The sequence below is a fragment of the Lepus europaeus genome, chromosome 3, assembly GCF_033115175.1.
Source record: "Lepus europaeus isolate LE1 chromosome 3, mLepTim1.pri, whole genome shotgun sequence".
NCBI classification, from domain to species: Eukaryota; Metazoa; Chordata; class Mammalia; order Lagomorpha; family Leporidae; genus Lepus; species Lepus europaeus.
Genome location: NC_084829.1, coordinates 483,352 through 502,892, shown reverse-complemented (window position 1 = coordinate 502,892; position 19,541 = coordinate 483,352). Strand labels below are relative to the sequence as shown.

Here is a 19,541-nt window from a genome sequence, read left to right as displayed (position 1 = left end):
CAGGCTGGCTGGTTTTGGGTTTGTGGCTCACAAAAAAACTCAATTCCTCTTCTCCAAGAGCTTTGCTTTCTGCATTTCCATTTCTCCCAGAAGAGAAACACTGGCTTTTGAGTGTTTCTCCACCCTGTGCTTAAGGACTCAGCACTAAAGTGAGGAGTCTTTTTTCATCAATCTCTGCTCACCCAGGGTGGGGTCCCTTGCATATCAGTTTTTTGTTTTTTTGTTTGTTTTATTGCCCTCTTCCTGCCTCCAGAAACGCAACTCTTTCACCGTCCTGTCTCCTCTTGAACAACCCTAACAATGGTCACGCCATTTTAACTACCCCAGCACCATCTTAGGCAACTCTAGTAAAACATTTCCTGGAATTTGGGCCGAAACCATAAGTCATGGGCAGGCAGCTGCAGTGGTTTGAGATAACGGCGCCAGATAAACAGGAACAGGCACTGGGAAATACCCATCCGCCCCTTATCTGTGGGTCCCGGCAGCCGGCAAAAGTATGCAAAGTATTTCCTGCATGCCCCCACCCCATTGTCTTATTGAAACCCTGTAACCATGCTTCTTCTGCTTCTGTACTCCCGCTTTTGCAATCCCCCAGGTATATAAGTGCCCCCCAGACACTACTGCGCACGCCTCTCTCCTGCCTCCCGCTGCGTCGGGTCTGGAGACGGCGTCCGCGAGCACTCGTGAAATAAAGCCGCCTCTTGCATTTGCATCGTCTGGTCTGAGGATTTTTGAGTCTGGGGTCGCGATCTAAAGGACCCAGCGGGGCTCATGGTCCTTCACTCTCCTGCCACAGTACAGAGAAACAGTGTCCTCCAACCAGAAGGATGAGTATTGGCATGTCTATCTCCAGGCCCAGGCTTCTGACTCGAAACTTGGACTTCCAACCTATGGCCCGAGATCTTCCTCTGTTCAGAAGAACATGCATCTGTTCAGAGCCATGTGTCCAGAATGATGAAATATGAGCCCCTCACGTTGTTTTATTTAATCAAATTCGGTTTTTCCACTAACATATATCCTTTGTTAATCATCAATTTTAATTTTTTCTACAAAAGTATCTCATTGCCCTCATTTGAGAGATGAGGCTGAGACTTGGAGGAGAAAAATAACTCATAAAGTCACCTGGCTTGTAAGTGGCAATGGCAGTAGCAGAGAGCAAAATTGTTTTTATTCCAAAACATGTTTTCTTTCTGGCATTTCAGCTCGTGTTCCCTATATATGCCTTCTCCACATGTTCTTTTAACACATGCATAGAGCTTGGTGGATTCCTTCATCCATAGACATCTGCCTGTAATTATACAGACTGTTGCTGCACTTAATGCTTTCTTGTCATTCATTCCTTTACCCATTCATGGTTCGTGGTGTTGTGGGGGGAATGCCACATCCCATTTTATGTGACAGTATTGGAATCCCATATGGGTGCCAGTTCGAGTCCTGGATGCTCCACTTCCAATTCAGCTCTCTGCTGTGGCCTGGGAAAGCAGTGGAAGATGGCCCAGGTCCTTGGGCCCCTGCACCCTCGTGGAAGACCCAGAAGAAGCTCCGGCCATTTGGGGAGTGAACCAGCAGATGGAAGATATCTCTCTCTCTGCCTTTGCCTCTCTGTAACTCTGCCTTTCAAATAAATATTAAAAAAAATAAAATAAAAAGAAAGAAAGAGTTACAGAGAGAAAGGAGAGAGAGAGAGAGAGAGATCGATCTTCCATTCATTGGTTAACTTCCCAGATGGCCTCAACAGCCAGCTCTGGCCCAGGCTGAAACCATCCAGGTCTCCCACATGGGTGGCAGGGACTGAAACAGTTGTGCCATCTTCTGTTCTTTTCCCAGATCATTAGCAGGGAGCTGGATCAGAAGTGGAGCTGATGGGGACATGAACTGGCACCCGTATAACATGCCAGCTTCACAGGCAGTGGCTTTAACTGATGCGCCACAATGCTGGCCCCTCTAACTTAATTTTTTTTTTTCTTTTTTCAAGAAATATTTATTTTGAATGGCGGAGTTGCAGCAAAAGAGGGAAAGAGAGAGAAATATGTCTTCTGTCTGTTAGCTCACTTCCCCAAATGGTTACAACAGCCAGGGCTGGGCCAGGCCAAAGCCAGGAGCCAGGAGCTCCTTCCAGATCTCCCATATGGGTACAGGGCACAAGCACTTGGGCCATCCTCTGCTGCTTTCCTAGGCACATTAGCAAGGAGCTGGAGCTGATGGGACTCAAACCCAGTGCCCATATGGGATGCTGGTGTGTGGGGCAGTGGCTTACGCCACAGCAGCAGCCCCCACAACTTAATTTTTAAAATCATTTCTACTTTGAATAAATGTAGAAATGTAGTCCACACCCAATAAAACAGGTTCTTTTTCTCATGAAGAAATTTCTATTTCCCTGTAGCAACTATCCTCTGTTGTGTCTTGGTTTCATCCCCTTGAGCCCATTCTTGATCCCTTTGATATATTTAAGGATGGGAGACCCTTTTTCTTTAGAACAACTTTGTAACGGATGTCTAGGTAAAAAGCAGGCAATTTGTTTGTAATTTGCAGTTTCCCCACTTCTCAGCCTTGACAGTGTATTGTACCAAGGAGGTTTGTTTTGGTATATTTCCTGCTAAAAGTGGAATGTTACCTCAGACTTGCAAATTCTAAAATTCTAGCATATTTTAAAATGTACTCTGCACATCAAAGAAGGTAATTTTAGAACAATAAGGGGACTGTTGCTCAGCTGTTCATCCTATTTACCTGGTAAACAAAAGGTCTTGAGTTCAGGTCCTTACAGGATTTGTTTTTGCATAGTGTTCCTGATGACTATTTCTTTACTTAAACAGTCACCCCTAGATGAAGCCTCATTTACTTCATTTAGTGGGCTTTACACTTGACCTATAAACAGATTGTTGTGAGTAACCAGAATGGTAAAAAAGGGTACTTAAAAAAATCATGGGAAAATGTAACTAAAAAATAAGTTTATTTTGGTGCAAAAAATTTGAAGTCCATTTATAGCTTTTCCATAAAGTATATTTTTTCATGAACTTTTGAAGATAACTTCCCATGCCTGAATTTAAAATTTTTTTCCCAAAAAATTGTCTTTTAATTCTATCGTCCATAGACTTTGTAGTATCATTGTGACATTTCTTGTCTTTGAGAGCCTAAAATGATTTGTATTCTGTTTCACATATTGTCTCAAGATCCTGAAAGAGTATAATACTTTGAATAAGAAAAATGAGGAACTAGAATCCTGAACTGAAAAGAAAGACACAGTGAGTAGTGAGTGCATCTCTAGTGTCCTTAGGCTTCTTTGAGAGACACATGGTCTCATTCTGTCAGAGAGAGTTAAAGAGAAGGCCTGTGGAGGAATAACTGCGGGGGTGCAGGGGTAGAGAAGGGGAGAGGGGAGAACCAGTCTTAAAAAGTTTTAAGGAAAAGTCATGTAAAATGGTGATCATATATAAGCTATTGTTCAATTGGTGGGAGAGCAAATGTAAAAACATATTGGCTCATTTGTTCATCTAAAAATATCTTCGGAATTCTCTCTGCAAATATGTATATAATGTCCTGAAATGAATTCCGGCAGTTATGTACATTTCCTGAGCCACAACTGTAGAAACATTTACTGCTGAATGAAAAATAAACACTTGAGGAGTTCTCATGTTATCAGGTATATTAGGTTTTTGGGTTTTTTGTTTATTTTTTGGTCATTGTAACAATTACTTGAGAGGAGCTACTTAGGAAGGAAGGAAGACTTATTTTGGCTCATGGTTTTGGTGGCTTAGAGCCCAAAATTGGAGACCCCTTCGTTCTGGTTTCTAGTGAGGGTGATGAATGGTGGAATATTTGCAGAAGTAGCATCATTTGGTGGGCCAGCAAGAAGAGGGAGGGAAAAAGACAGAGACAGCACGCACATGCTCTTCCATGTATTCTCTCCTTATAGAGCCGTCATGATTCAACTGGACTCTCTACCCCAGCAACATAACTACAATCTAATCACTCCCCAAGATCCCACATTTACACAATAATTGGATTAAGTTCTACCCTTAAACACCGCCTTTTGGGGACACCCAAATTATTATTCAATCCATAACATCAGAAGATAGTGCACTGTGAACATATTATTCAGTGATATATGATAGGAAAAAGAAATCTATGTATTTCTGTATACATTTAATGGAAGCAGTTGAACTATACCCAAGTGAGTGAGGTAGTTGAGAAACATCAGTCAAAGGTACAATTATACAGATGTATTAGTAGCTGAGAGTACAAGGAAGCACTGCATAGATTACATGTGGCAGAACAAAATAGAACTGAGAGAAGCAAAAAATTACTTTTCTCTGCAGTCTGTTTATAAGGAGTAGATCTGGAAATGGTCTTTGGAAAAGTTTAAATTAGTTAAAGCAAAAGGGTCACAGTGGTTTCCATAAACATCCTAAGAAATGGGTTAGAGATAGGACTTCTATAGTGAGGGTGAATGAATGGCATTTCTCTTTGCGGAAGAGTAGGTCAGTAAAGAGCATGGAGGCTCTTGAGTGTCAGCATTGACTGTGGACCTAGGGGACAATAAAGTTGTGGTCATCGATGTTTGTACAGTTTATGTGTGTATGTGCATTAATACATATATTTTTATTATTCCCACAAAGAAACCTTTTATTCAAAGAATACAAACTTCATGCATTTTCAAAGTACAACTTAAGGAACATAGTGATTCTTCCTCCCTCTCCCATTCCCAGTCCCATTCTCCACTAAGATCCATTTTCAATTAACTTTATACACAGAAGACCAACTCTATACTAAGTAAAGAGTTCAACAATTTGCACGAAGAACAAAACAAAACAAACTGTTCCTCAACAGTCAAGACAAGGCTGTTCAAAGTCATTGCATCTTGAAGTTAATTTCACTTATTTTTTTGGAAACTTAATTTAAAGAAGCCCCTCTAGAATGATACATCTTTTGTGAGCAGCATTAATATATTAATACAATCTATCAAGATTTTTCAACTGTGGCATTGTTGACATTTTGGGCTGAAAACTATTTTTTCTGTAGGACTGTGTTCTGAATTGTTGGATTTCTTGACAGCTTACCTGGTCTTCAGCCATGAGATGCCAGTTGCACCTCTCATCCAATCAAAAATGTCTGTAGGGCCGGCGCTGCGGCTGAATAGGCTAATCCTCCTCCTGTGGCACCAGCACACCGAGTTCTAGTCCCGGTTGGGGCGCCGGATTCTGTCCCAGTTGCCCCTCTTCCAGGCTAGCTCTCTGCTATGGCCCGGGAGTGCAGTGGAGGATGGCCCAAGTGCTTGGGCCCTGCACCCATGGAGACCAGGAGAAGCACCTAGCTCCTGGCTCTGGATCAGTGCGATGCGCCGGCCGCAGCGCGGCAGCCGTTGGAGGGTGAACCAGTGGCAAAAAGGAAGACCTTTCTCTCTGTCTCTCTCTCTCACTGTCCACTCTGCCTGTCAAAAAAAAAAAAAAAAAAATCTGTAGACTTGACAAATGTCCCCTGAATGGGCAAACACCTTTTGATTGAAAACCACTGTTATAGACCCTTAGTTTTTGAGAGAGGAAAAGCATCAACCATAACTTAACAGACATTAAAGGCCAGAGGCCAGCAACTCCTTATGCATTTGTTCTGCTAAAGATGCAAGGTGTGTGGAATGACCTTGGGGAGTAAAACTCACTCTGAGAAGACGCTGTCTGTTTATATTGTAGTAACAATGAGAAACCACTGATTAAAACAAGACTCACATCGTATTTTCAACATTTAGCGAATCCATCAAGACTTTATAATCGTTTATATTGGCAATAAAATGCATGAACCATGGGAAATTTACCTAATGTGACTGCACTGGCTCCTTAAGGTAGAGAGAGCCCTGTTGTGCTGTCAACAAATTCACTCAGTAAAGCTTGGATGAGTAGACCAAGGGTCGTTCCTGTGTTGTGTGTGACAGTAATCTCTACCCAGCACCCTCCAACTCTACAATGTCAGAAATTAACTAAGGAGCCATACTTAGTTTCGATTCTAAGATCAATAGAAGGGACATCTGAACTTTCCATGCCTCCTTACGAATGCACTTGGAGGCACTAAACCAGAGAGAGAGAAAGAGAGAAAGAAAGAGAGAGAGAGAGACCTATGAGAAAAAGAGAGGCCTGAATCTCATTTTATGTTCTAATTCTCAGGAAATGGAGTTGATAAGTCTGGTAAATGACACATAAAGATTCTAATACCTTGACTGCAGCAATCTACCTAATTCAAAATGTAGAAAGTTTTACAGGACAAATTACCCATTTCTATCAACAGGTAAGTGGCACAGGGGAAAAAGAGAGGATAGTGATTTTTTCTTAAACAAGTTTACAAGATATATGTCAATGATAATGTATGGACTTTATTGAAGAACTAATTTGAGCAAATTATGCTGTAAGAATGCTTTTTAGATTAGCTTTATTTTTACAGTAAAATTGCAAGAAAGTGCAGAATTTCCCATACGCATCCTACTTCTGCACATGTGCAGCCTAGCCTCCCTACTCCCATCAGAGTTAAACATTCGTTCCAACTCAGGGAACTAAGAGCCCCTCGTTTACATTAGGGCTCACCCCTGTGCATTCTGTGGGTTTGGACAAATACAGAATGACATGTTTCCATCAATATTGTATCACACAGAATTGGTTCACTGCTCTAAAAATTCCCTATGCTTTGCCTCTTCATTTCTCCCTCTTTCCCCACAGCAGCCACTGACCTTTTTACTGTTTCCGTAGTTTTACCTTTTCTATGATGCCACATAGTTGGAACCACATATATGGTATATTGTCTTTCAGATTGGCTTCTTTTTCTTAGCAATGCTTTATGAGCTTCCGCTGTGTCTTCTTGTGACTTGACAACTTTTACATCACTGTTTATCCATTCACCTACTGAATGCCTCTTAGTTGCTTCCAAGTTTGGTAATTATGAATAAATCTGCTATAAACTTCATGTGCAGTTTATGTGTGCATGTGAACTTAAGTTTTTTACTTATTTGGGTAAATACTAAAGAGTTCAACTGCTGTGGATTCATTCTGAGAGGAGGAGCATGGTGGGGGCAATAGGCGCAGAGTCACCATGCAGACACCACAGACACCGGGCCAGAGGCTAGCAGCTCACAGACTCTTTTATTTCAGTTGGCACAGCAGCTTAAATAGCCGAGGCAGCCAATCCAGTCAAGGGGCAGTTTATGCCCTAACCAATCACTGCCTGTTGCCAGGCAGGCTCCGTTGCCAGGTGGGTTCCGAAGCCCTCCCTGAGTAACTGGCGCTGGCTTGCCAGCGGCCATCTTGGCGTGGCCTTCTCATTCCACCACACTGGAGTTTCCCTTTGTTTTGTTCCACACTCTGCACAATATCCTTCTCATTTGATCCCAATAATTCTACTAAATTTTTTCATTTCTACTTTGTTTCAATTGCGAAAGATGTCTGTAGAATGACCCTTGTCTACAACATTCTTTCCTTTAAATCAGGTAGTAACTTCATGAGTTTTCTGCACCTAATATTTTCGTATTTTTTCCTGTTCACGTCTATGTCTTGTCTGTCCTATTAGACACTTTCTTCAAATGCCTAGTGATCTTTAATTATAGTCCGTACTTTAGGACCCAAAAACAACTGGAAGCTGAGATTTTAAGTTCATCTTACTGACTCTGGGCATCATTAAAATTTTTCTGATTAAGAAATTGAATGTTTACTTGAAAGGGGGACGATGAGAGTGAGAGAGAGAGATACTTTCCATTCAATTGTTCACCCCTACATACCTGCAATAGCAGTGCTGGGCCAGGCTGAAATTAGGAGTCCCAAACTCTGTAGAGGCCTCTCATGGAGTCTAAGAGACCCAGTGGTTGAGCCATCACCTGCTACTCCTCAGGGCGCGCATGAGCAGAACAAACCCAGGCGCTCTGATGTGGGTGCCGCAAGCCTCTTACCGACCGCACCAAACGCCCACCCCAGGGACGTCCTTGTAGGGCTGTCTGCCTGTGCCGTTTACTGCCACACTCGTGTGTGAACCTTTCTCACCTTTCTTGGGATGGTAAAATCCCTTGAGGAAGGGCCATTCCCTTGCCTGCCTGCGGGGCATAAAATGTGCTCTCTGAATTCTGAGAACATTCTTAAAGGACAGAAGTTGAATAAGTTCCTTTGGATTTCAAACTTGGTGACACCCACTCCAAATTATCAGTTCACATCAAATTACGACCTATAAATCTAATTTACAAAAGAGGGAATGTACTGGGCGCACCGCTTTCACAGAAAGCCTACCGGCATCCCGCACTGCGAGCGCTGCGGGCGCACCAGGCGCTGGGCGCTCGGGGGCGCAGGTAGGCGATGCGCGCACTCCCACCTCGCGGCGGCACAGGCGGCCGCCTCCCCGACCCGACCGCTGCTTTCCAGCCGGGGCGCCTGAAGGCCAGGGTCCGAGAGACAAAAGCAGAAGTTGGACAGGCTCGCGCCCCGCGTCCCCAGGCCGTCCTCTTCCGCGGGTGCGGAGTGAGCTAACATCCCGGTGATGAAAGAACTTTCTTCTCACGAGTGTTTTGGAAAATGCTTTTCGCTTTATTCCTTACATTTTCTGAGAGAAAACGGAGCGGGCTCGTCCGGGATTTGAACCCGGGACCTCTCGCACCCGAAGCGAGAATCATACCCCTAGACCAACGAGCCACCTACTGGGAGGTGTATGCGTGTATTCTGTAGTAATAGCGCTCAAGTGCTCTTATGCTGCTTCTTGAAAGATTTTTTTCTGTCTCAGCACTATTTAATACCTTGTGAATTGCACCCATGCAGTCTGTCACTGAACTGGAAGACTTCTAGCCCGAAGGAGAGTTTCTCCTCTGTTCTACTTTGTTAAACTACCTAAGTTAACTCATTTTATTTATTTATTTATTTTTAAATAGCAGCCAAAATCTGGAATTAGCCCAAGTAATAACTGGTTTTAGTGGATCATTGGATAAAAATCACATTAAATCATAAAATCAAATACTACTCACCAGTAAAAAGCAATTAATTACTGATATACGAAGCAGTGTGGAAGATTCTCACAGATATTGTAGTGAGTCAAAGACTAGAGTTCAAACTGAAAGTTTTTATTTGTTTGAAATTGTAGGGCAAGAAAAACTAAGCAGTAGTGATAGAAAGCTAACTCATTATCATTTAGCTTTTAGAGTTCTGAAGTTTTCCTTATTTCACTTTTACCCCATTGTTATTACGAAGGACTTCTAGACTATTTGCTCTATCATAGAATATTTTTGCCTACCAGAAATTCCTCAAAGTGACTATTCCTAATCATTGCCAAGTTCCACTGATAAGAGTTAGTTTCCTTAAGATTGATTTTTTTCAGGGGCACCAAGAAGTTAATATTCGATTAATTTTGTAACGTCTTCCCTTATAAAAGTATAAGGAAGTTCACAAACCTTCTGGTTACAGGTTTTCCCAATGGGCCATTAGCCCATATCTCTAAACTATATTTTAAAGGCAGAGTGATAGAAAGATCTTTCATTTGCTGATTCATTTAAGAGCTGGAGCTGGACTAGGTTGAAGCCAGGAGCCTAGAACTCAATCCAGGTCTCCCATGTGAGCATCAGGGACCTGAGCCATCACAGTTGCCACCTAGGATGCTTATCAGCAAGAAGCTGGATTGTAAGTGGAACAGCGCCAACATCAACCAGGATTTCCAACATGGGATGTGTGTGTCCTAAGCAGTGGCTTAACCATTGTTCCACAACACCCACCCCTAAGTCATATTTTAAATCCATGTTAATATGTAGCTATTGAACTAATACATATTTTCAATTTCATTTCACCATACCTAATTTGATATCTTCAAAATTTAAAACTATTTCCCCTCATTCAACTCATTCTTTATAATTAAAGAGTACCTATTTTTTTAACCCAAAATGAAATTATTTTGTAAGGACTAGTAGAAAATATGATTTTGTTAAATACATAAAAGAAAAATCAGTCCTTTGTGAAAGGAATAGTAGATTTAAACCAGCCCTCAGCTTGAGTCTTGACATGAGTTTATTGAGTGTATCCAAATAATTATGAAGTGACTAGGCATTGCTCTGTTTCTCCTGCCCATTTTATTAATTTTAGAATAGTGAAATTCTCCTACTCTGTGTTAATGAGCTTTTTATTATTGCAATGAAATACTTGAGACAAGTGACTTCCAGAGGAAAGACAGGCTTACTTAGCTCACAGTCTCAGAGTCTGAAAGTCCTGAAGGCACGTGAGGGGTGGTGAGGACCTGGTGGTGGGTAGTGAAAGGTGTGTGGGAGGACATGGCAAGTCAGGGTGCAGACACAGGGAGACTGGGCCTGATCTCTGGCTTTTGAAACAATTCACTCCGCTGAGGGCAGCATCCCCTGTGACCTAAGTATCTGCCACTAAGCCCACCTCCTAAATGTTGCCAATTCCCATTAGTACCACCTATGGGCTCAAACCTTTAAAATGGGGGGCTTCAGGGGGACGTCTAAACTAATAACCCATTCAAAATACACTCCAACTCAAATTTTGTAATCTTTGGTCAACATCCCCCCAATCCACGAACACCCTAACCCTTGGTAAATACCATTCTCTCTTCTGAGTTTGAACATTTTAAATTCAATGCATGAGACAGATTATTTGGCATTTGTTGATTCTGTGCTTGGTTTATTTCACTTAGCATTACATCCTTCAGTTCATCCACATTATTCCAACTGGCAGAATTTCCTTCCATTTTTATGGCCAAATATTATTCCAGTGTGTATCTACACCACATTTTCTTTATTCATTCACCATTTATGAGTATTTAGGTTGATTCCATGACTTGGCTATTATGGGTAATGCTACATTGAACGTGGAAGTGCACCTATCTCCTTGACATAATGACTTCATTTCCTTTGGATGTATACCCAGTTGTGGGATTGCTGGGTGATATGGTAGATAGATACACATATTTAAAATATGCCATCATTCATCTCCCAGATGGAGAAGTAGAACATCACCAGTAGGCCAGGGCAATGCCCTTGTCCCCCTTCCTTCCCTAGGGTCATGACTGCCCTGTCACAACAGAGCATGTGAGGTCCTCCTTCTCCTGTGTGACCTTGTCCTTGCTCTTCTCCACCCCCCATCACTTCTCCACTTAACTCTGTCAATGAGAAATCATCCAGAACCTTTGACTTAGCTCTCAAACCTTCAACCTGATCAATAACAAAAATTCAGAGAATTAGATTATTGTAACTGAGTTTAAAAAAAAAAAGAAGTCAATGAGAGTGAGAGAATTAGATATATGTGAAGAATTCTAAAATGATCCTTGGGACTTGAGAATATGGTGGAATTTCACTACTGAGATTTGATTATATTTACATAGCAAAAATGAAGGGATTCTATGGATGTGATTAAAGATGCTAATCAGTTGACACCTAATCTTTGCTTGATCTAATCATAGGAATTTATTGAAAGAAGGTCCAGGCCTTCCCTAAAGAGACAGATTCCATGTGAAAGAGAGTCTCTGCTGGCAACAAAGAAGTTAAGAACTATGATATGGACAGATCAGGGGCTGTAGGTGGTCTCTAGGAGTTGAGGGGCTGGGTTCTGAAAATAAAGGAACTAAGTTTTGCCAACAATCACATGGACTTGGAAAAGGATTCCAGGGCTCACACTAGATTGCAGCACCACCAACACATTGGTATTAGACTGGTGAGACCCAAAGCAGATGAGGAAGTTAAAGCTGACTCTTGATATACTTAAACCATTAGCTTTTGAAAATTGTGTATTTTAAACTGTCAAATTTGTGGTATTTTATTATGTGGAAATAAACAAGATGATCAGCTTCAGGAAATAAGGTTTAATGGCTTGAAAGTCATCTTTTTTTTCCTTCTAGAGGACTAATTATTACCATCCTCTATGACCTGCTTAAGCATCCATTATGAACAAAAAGAGGAAAAATGAACAGTGATTTGTTATGGTGGCTCAGTCAGTTGTCAAATATTGGTTTTTCAAGCTGTCAGAGGCCTGTTCTTGTCAACCCTTCCAAAGAATGTCACTATGCCTGTATAAAATTTTCCTTTACTTTTCAATACATTACTTTCACTTATTGCTCAATATTATTTTCCTTTACTTCCATGTCATTTAACTTGATATAAAGAGCACTATGAACAGGAATCATTTTCTTCTCACTTATTTTCTGCAACTTGCTTGGGAATTAGATGCTCATTTCCTTATACATTATTATAAAATTATTTACTTTTATTTCACTTGGTCAAGAAAACTGGATGGGATAAAAACAAGGAAATAAGACCTTAGTAGTATCCAGCATGTGTTCTTTGGAAGTGTTCCTTAAATCTTTCGTTGTCTGTAAAGTTTGCACTCTCCTTTTGTATTAATTCCATCTATTAATAAACCAGGAATTTTGTGCAGTGGAGTTTCTGACATTTGAATTGTATCCATTCCCATGGTGCTGTTAAACATACCATGTTTTCCCCATTATTTTTCTGTAAGCCCATAACTAGGTTGATGGGCTGTATTGGATTTAGCTTGATATTTCGCTTTGGCCAGGTTCATACATGAAGAGGCAGAAATAGATGACCCCCTGATGGCCAATGTGGTTATGGTAGCAAAGAATGCTGCACAAAATAATAAGAAGTCAGGAGTATATTTAAGAGCAAATTAGGTGTTACAACAAAGCCATGTGTATTCAGAAAATATTTCATCTTTATTTCAGAAACAATTCCCAGATTGTTCGTGATTCAAAGTAGAGATCTCTGTAAGAATGGTTCAAAATTCATTGAAATGAACCACCTAAGAGGAAATTGTGAACTTTAATATTTCCATTTTGGGGCTAGGAATGGCTCTGAAAGTTTGTTGCATTGGATAATGACTGAAAACCTGACCCAGTGTGGACTTTTCTAAATTAAGCTGAAATATCAGAAACTCCTCAATGTACTGCAAAGAAAGGTATTCAAAGCACAAGAGATTGAAATGCTAGGGATGGTTTACAGTAATAGACCTGCTTATGCAGGACAGGAGGGTCCAGAGGGCATGTTTTCACCATGTCTGCAAAAAGTAAGTTCAGATAGTGCCAAGATTCTAAAAGAACTCTGCCCAAGGCTCTTCTCTATCCATGAAAAATTACATTGGAAACTGCTACTGCTGAACTGGAATCCACTTTTTAAATGCAGTGGGATTATGGGTCTCCACTGTGACGGGGGCCAAATGCCCCACCTCAATTACTTACAGAAGTAAAACTGTCTGAGTCATGGAGATCTAGATCTTTGGCATTGAGTGGTGGATCGTGGTGTCCAAAGAACTGAAACACAATCATGTTAACTTGGGACAAAAGCTCAGCTGCCCCCTCTGAGGTTCGAACTCAGGACCTTCAGATTATGAGACTGACGCGCTGCCTACTGCGCTAAGGAGGCAACCTTAAGAGCAGACTTCTTTGTAGAGAAGGAAAAGCTTTCAGTGTTGTGACTAGGAATTGAACCATCATGGCTCCTCAGTGAACCTCCAGACTTAAGCTGGTTCAGGTGTTCAGAGCCTCGTTAGCAAAAGGAAAGCCATGTTGTCATAGAGACTGCCAAAGACATTCACTGACGATCTTCTGGTCGTCCTTGTGAGGAACAGGATCATTTGCTAGGGGGACTGTGCACTGGGGAGTTATAGAATGAGACGTACATCTTATCACTTATCCGCTTATCAGTTATCCGCTTACAGCGATAAGTGGACACTGACCTGAATTGACCCCGATGCCTAGGGACCCAAAGTGTCTGAGCACTACCAGTCAGACTCAGAACTCAGCAGGGTCTGGGGATCCATGCAGTTTTGGCTCAGGGATGCAGTTTAAGAGAAATTCACTGTCACTTGATGTCTTAACTCCCTTGTAGGTAATGCACTATTATTCTCAGAATGCTTTCAGGAGCTTCACCGTGTTAATTTTCAGAAACCTGCTTTTGATTGACCTGGATGTAGATATTTATGGGCATCCTGCTTAGGCATCCCTGAGTTTTTTGAATCTGGGAAGTTCTCTCTTTTACCAAATGTGAGAGGTTTCCAGCCACTATGACTTCAAATCTTATGGAAGATTTCACAGGAAAAATTGATGCAGAATTCATCTTCCTATGTAGATGGTGTTACTGAGAAAAAGTATACATATGTGGAAGATGAAAGGTAGCTGGTGTGTGCCAGCCTGGGCAAGGCGCTCTAAAGATCAGTATTTCCATTTTCAGTTCCTTGCCTCCCACTCAATCAGGTGTGTTTAAATTAATTATTTATGCTTGAGGGTGTAAATTAAACTCAAGTTTTCTCAGTTCCAACTTTAAAAAGGGAAGCATACAATTATGTTTATATGGGCACCTACATTCCAGGCACACTAACCGTTACCATTTTTTGCCACTAAGTTAATCAACAGCTTCATATTCATCTCGACGCTTCCTGTCTATTGCTGCTCAGTAATTTCCTCCTGACTCAGTTTGAAGACACCACTCTTCATTTCATTCCCCGGCATTTAATCCCTTCCTCTTGAGTCAAACACCACTGAGATTCTGGGAGCCCTTGCTTTGTCTTGTTCTCCATGTCAGGTACCAGGAAAAGGCTGCCAGGGGAAAGTTGTGACATTTAGGCCACAGCATGTCCTTGCCAGCAGCAAGCCACAGCCATGTGAAGGAAGGCAAGCGCCTAAGCAAGTGACAGCGTACCATGGCAACAGACATTGCATAAATACCTTACTTAAAAGCTGTGAGGACATAACACAACCAAACCAGACACATAAGTGGACCATTGCTTAGAAGAGAGGGAAACTGAAACACTTATCAGGGCTATTGTAGCAATTTAATAGAGGACTTCTTAAAAACAGAGTAGAGGTCTGACTATGTTGGTTCTTAGATTTTGTTCAATAAACACATGTATAACAAGTACAACAGCATTCAGTATCTTTCAGAATAACTTGATGAGAAACATCAGAATTCTCTCTCCTACCCAAATGTATTCTATATTCCTTTCCTTGGGGATCTTTGTGGGGCATTCTCTGTGACTTTAAATGCCATCTGATGGAAGAGGGCGCCTTGGTGGTTGTGACAGATTTTGCCAAACGGATCTGCTCCTTTCTAGGTGCAGCCTGCTGATGAGCCAGCAGCACAAGTGCAGAGCTGAAGGCAGACACAGATGGAAAGGAGCCTGTGTCGCTCCAGCTTTGAAGGACCTCTGTGTCGGAGCAAGACTGCTGTCCCAGGTGTGTTATGTGACAGTCTATCCTTATATGTTCTGACAATTCTTATTCGATTTCTTTTTTACACACACCATAGCAAAACTGACAATTATGTCATACCTCATTACTGAAGGGATTAATAAAACATTTTACCCAATCTTGTTACATATACCAACCTTCAGCCAGATTCCATCTCTGTGAATCAGCACAAATGGGCTGAGAATTGCATAACCAACAGCTGCAAATTCTCGAACATTTGTTGTTATGGAATCCTGCTCTAAGGAGAAAGACAAATATAGAGAAATAATACAATCTGTCCAATAAAAAGAAAGGAAGCAAAGCATGAGGAGGAGAACACTCTGAGCAGCTCTGATCTCAGGGGCAGTTGTACAGAGACGCTGGGTGTTCTGCAGGTAGAGGACGTGTTTGTGGTGTGCATACAGGAGAAGCACCAGGTAGTCACTGGCACAGGCCATGAGGCCCTGAAACAGGGCGTCGTGCAGGAACAGGAAAGTGAAAAACACCCATTTTATTATCCAGCTTTCTGGTACAAAATAACAGAAGTGATGACTTCTGGTCAGTGATGTGTTCATGCTGTTGGTACTTTTTATGTAACGGAGTAAATTCATGCTGATGAAGCAATTGAGTATCCAAAAGAAAAAAAGCAGTGGGAGGATGTGCTGGGCGGACCTCGATCTGGCTCTCCCCCACACAGAGGCCCTGGGACTCATGATGACAGCCTGGACCACCGCGAGGAGGCTGCTGGTGCAGATGGAGAGGCCCCGAGCCACCCTCTCCAGATATACAACAGTTTTGCAGCCTCTATCACCTAGGAGGTTTCCCAAACCAAAAATGGCTATTGTATTTGGTGTTCCTTTGGAAAAGAGAAGTATGATATTTGTAAAAGCTAAATGGATGAGAATAAGGTGTATTGACCTCTTCTCAGTACCCACAAAGAAAATGCATATATAATTGGCAAAAACAGCCATGTTCCCCAAAAGACCAAGTCCAGTGAGAAAGAGAAAGATTGTTTGCTTAATAATGTACACAACCATCTCTTACTTCATAGACAGAAAAATTTTGGATCCAGCAAATACTCTTGTGAAGAAAGCATCAGCAATGATGACTCGTATCTGCAAAACATGCTTTGTGTCGCAGCACTTTTCTGGTGCAGAAGGACAGTCACAGTACATGTAAAAGCACGTTTTTGTCTTAAGAATTGCTTCCTTTCCCTGGGGAGTCTTTTTGGAGCATCCTATGTGACCTTAAATGCCATCTGTGCAGGAGGATGCAAATACCAAAAGTTGTAAAACAAATTTGTTTTTCTGTCTCCCTAGGAGTAAAAACCAACCTTTGTGTTCAAATCCTTACATGTCCTATGTGTATACCAAATCTCATCATCTGCTGAATTAAACTTTAAAGATCCCCTCAAAATGAATCTCTTCTAGTGTTTCCTACTTAATTTTACTTAATTCCATAAAACCTGGAGCTCATCCTTGATCTAGCTACTTCCTTCACATTAGTGTATCAAAATGTTGCTTCAACTTCTTTAACATCTTTCAAATTTGGCAGCACTTTATTTTCTGTAGCATTCCTTCTTTTGTTCACTACTCATTTTGATAAGTGTAGCAATTCTTGTTCCAGTTGTCATATTTTTGATGCATACACCTTAGTTTTTCAGAGTTGTCTTTGAAAATCATAAACTGGTCCTGTAATTTCATTCCCTACAAGTATTCCATGGTTTTTTTGAGTACTCAATAGCAAGACAAAATGCATCACTTTTGGAGACAGAATTCCAATAGTCAAAGCTTAATTGGATGAAGCTTAATTGCCTCTAGGGTCAAGTCTCGGATCTGAAAATCAGATGTGTGCGCTGAAGGAAGCCAGGGAGTGTTCTACAGGAACAGGAGAGTGCTCTGCTGGGTCCTTGTGACAGGGCTCAGTTCCCACTGAGCGATTCAGGGGCCTCTGGTGAAAACCTGGATGTTGAGATTTCTCAGGGGAATTAAGAGAAGAGGATTGACAAGGTAGATGTTGTATAGCTGTCATGTGGTGAGGGTGACTTGTGACTAGGAGCCCTCAAAACTGACTGCAGGCAGTAAAGCGGGTTGAAACTTCATTGGTAAGAAAGGAGGAGTCACTCATTCATAGCTGCAGTGTGACCTCGTAGAAAGAGTGATCTCAGGTAGCTTTGCAGTCAGCATCACCTGTGTCTGTTCTTCAACCTGCAGAATGCCGGGGCTGCTTTAGTCTTTGTTGGGCCTGGATAGGACCACTAACCTCTGCAATCTCTCTTCTTAGAACTTACATCAAACTGTAGTCAGTTTCCCCAAATAAAACAAGCCGGGATGCTTGATGCTCCCCAGGACTGGCATCAGTTTTATATATATATATATATATATATATATATATATATATATGAGCACCTTCTACAAACTTCCCCACCTGCCACCTATCCATTATTGAAGGTCACTGGTAGCACAAACTGCATGAACTTGGGCTTGTACCAGGTATGGCATCAGAGAGCCTAATGACTTTAGGAATATCAGTTATCACCTCTCAACTTTTGTCCACCTGACCCCACCAAATGGGGCATATAATGCCATACAAATGCATTAACACAAAGCATTGCACGCTGTGAGATGCATAGCTCACAGCGCATAAATGTCAGTCTTTAACAGCAAGAACTAGAGTATTGACTAATAGGTTTGTAATAAGAAATTATGAAATGCTTAGCAGTGACCTGGATTCCATCAAAAATGAATGTCCTGTGCACTCCTTAGTGCCCAATGTCCTTCACAGATATTTTCCTGTTTTTTTTTTTTTTTTGTTTGTTTGTTTAAATCTTACCTAAGTCTAGGGTTTCCCATTTTCTGGTCTTTCTTTTACCTTCCCTAAATTCTAAAGCAGATTTGAGACCAGCTTCTGACCCACCTACTACATTACAACCCTTTCTTTTTGGCTGAGTCAAATGAACTGTTTCAGAGAAAGGAAAGGTAAGTGCTTTTCCAGATGGTTTTGGGCTCATCATTGGAACTATTTAGAAAGATGTGCTTATGGTCTAACACCAGCACAGGCAGGTAAATTTCTCAGCCAGAATACGATCAAAGCTCTCTGCTACATAACATCAAGGCAAATTTACAGTGGTTACTTCAGATTATGTCAACTCATAGCCTGGCAAAAAAAAAAAAAAAAAAAAAGAATTTTCTAAGAAGCAGTCAGAATTTTTAATCATAATTGTTAACAGTTGCTTCATCAGCTGGTGTATGTGAATGAAGCTGACTTACACATATGGAATAGTATAAAAGAGACTTTAAGGATGGATGTAGAAAGAAAACCTTCATGGGAAACACACACCAGCATACACCGAGAAATTAATGATTGAATGGGTGAAGACAAAGTTGGCTCATGTGCAAAACCACACATGTACCCAAAATAAGGTGAATAAATTTGGGAAAGCTGATAATGCCCAGAGTCATAGTGCAGGTGAACGTGGCCCTGACACAGACTTTTTCCTAGAGACCTGAAAAGCTCCTGTGCCATGGACCAAAGCAAAGAGGACTCCTCATGCAAGACCCACCCCAAAGCTCTCTCACTGTCTGAACTTGGGGACCAGGATGCTCAGTGTTCTGGGCTGCATCTGGGCAGCTGGTCCCCATCACCGTCCTGCCCCAGGCACATACCGTTGGAGGTCAGGAGAGTGGAGGTCCTCGGCTCGCAGACTCGCATCCATCCCTTGCTTAGTCAGAGAGAAGCAGACTTATGCTGTGGAGGGGACTGTGAATGGCACAACAGGTAAAGCAAAGCATGTCAGGGCTCCACACTATAGCAGCCAGGGTGCAGTCCAGGGCTCAGTCGTCACTCAGCAAGGGAGGCTCCCAGGCTCTATTTGTCCCTCCTGGATCTGCTGAGCTCATGGCTGACACAGACCTTCTACTCCAATTGATCTCTATCAGGGAAAAGCAAACGCTGTTTGGGTCTCAGTCCCCAAAGTGCCCCTCTCCTGCTCCCTCCTCAATTACGACACTTGTTTGGCTCAGAAGTTGTCTTGCTCTTAATTAGAGTGTAATTATTTTAATGGAAGGATGCACAGTGAGAAAGGGAACAACTAACCAAACTTTTGTGTCTTCCAGTCTGCTCTTCACATTCCCAAGTTTGCAGAGCTCTGAGCCAGGATGGGGTCAAGCCTCTGAGATGCAGGATGAGTCACTTTCCTTTCTCCTCAAGGCTTCTTTGCACCCAGGGATATCATAAGTGACGACCATCCCTGGAGACTCTGCTTTCTGTGGACCTGCACAAGACAAGGGTCACCTTGCTGCACCTGTTCACGTTGCAGGTTCAAGGTCTTTACCTTAAGCAATCAGTTTATTCCT

The 19,541-nt window shown here is 41.9% G+C and overlaps 2 non-coding genes and 1 pseudogene across 2 annotated transcripts; all 3 read right to left on the bottom strand.

Annotated features, from left to right (window-relative positions):
* Positions 1-8,576: 8,576 nt before the first annotated feature.
* Positions 8,577-8,648, bottom strand: TRNAP-CGG (transfer RNA proline (anticodon CGG)). The gene has a single exon. It is a non-coding gene; the product is annotated as a tRNA-Pro (tRNA).
* A 4,663-nt stretch (positions 8,649-13,311) lies between these two features.
* Positions 13,312-13,384, bottom strand: TRNAM-CAU (transfer RNA methionine (anticodon CAU)). The gene has a single exon. It is a non-coding gene; the product is annotated as a tRNA-Met (tRNA).
* Positions 13,385-15,317: 1,933 nt separating this feature from the next.
* On the bottom strand, positions 15,318-16,244 carry LOC133756330 (putative vomeronasal receptor-like protein 4; annotated as a pseudogene).
* Positions 16,245-19,541: the final 3,297 nt, after the last annotated feature.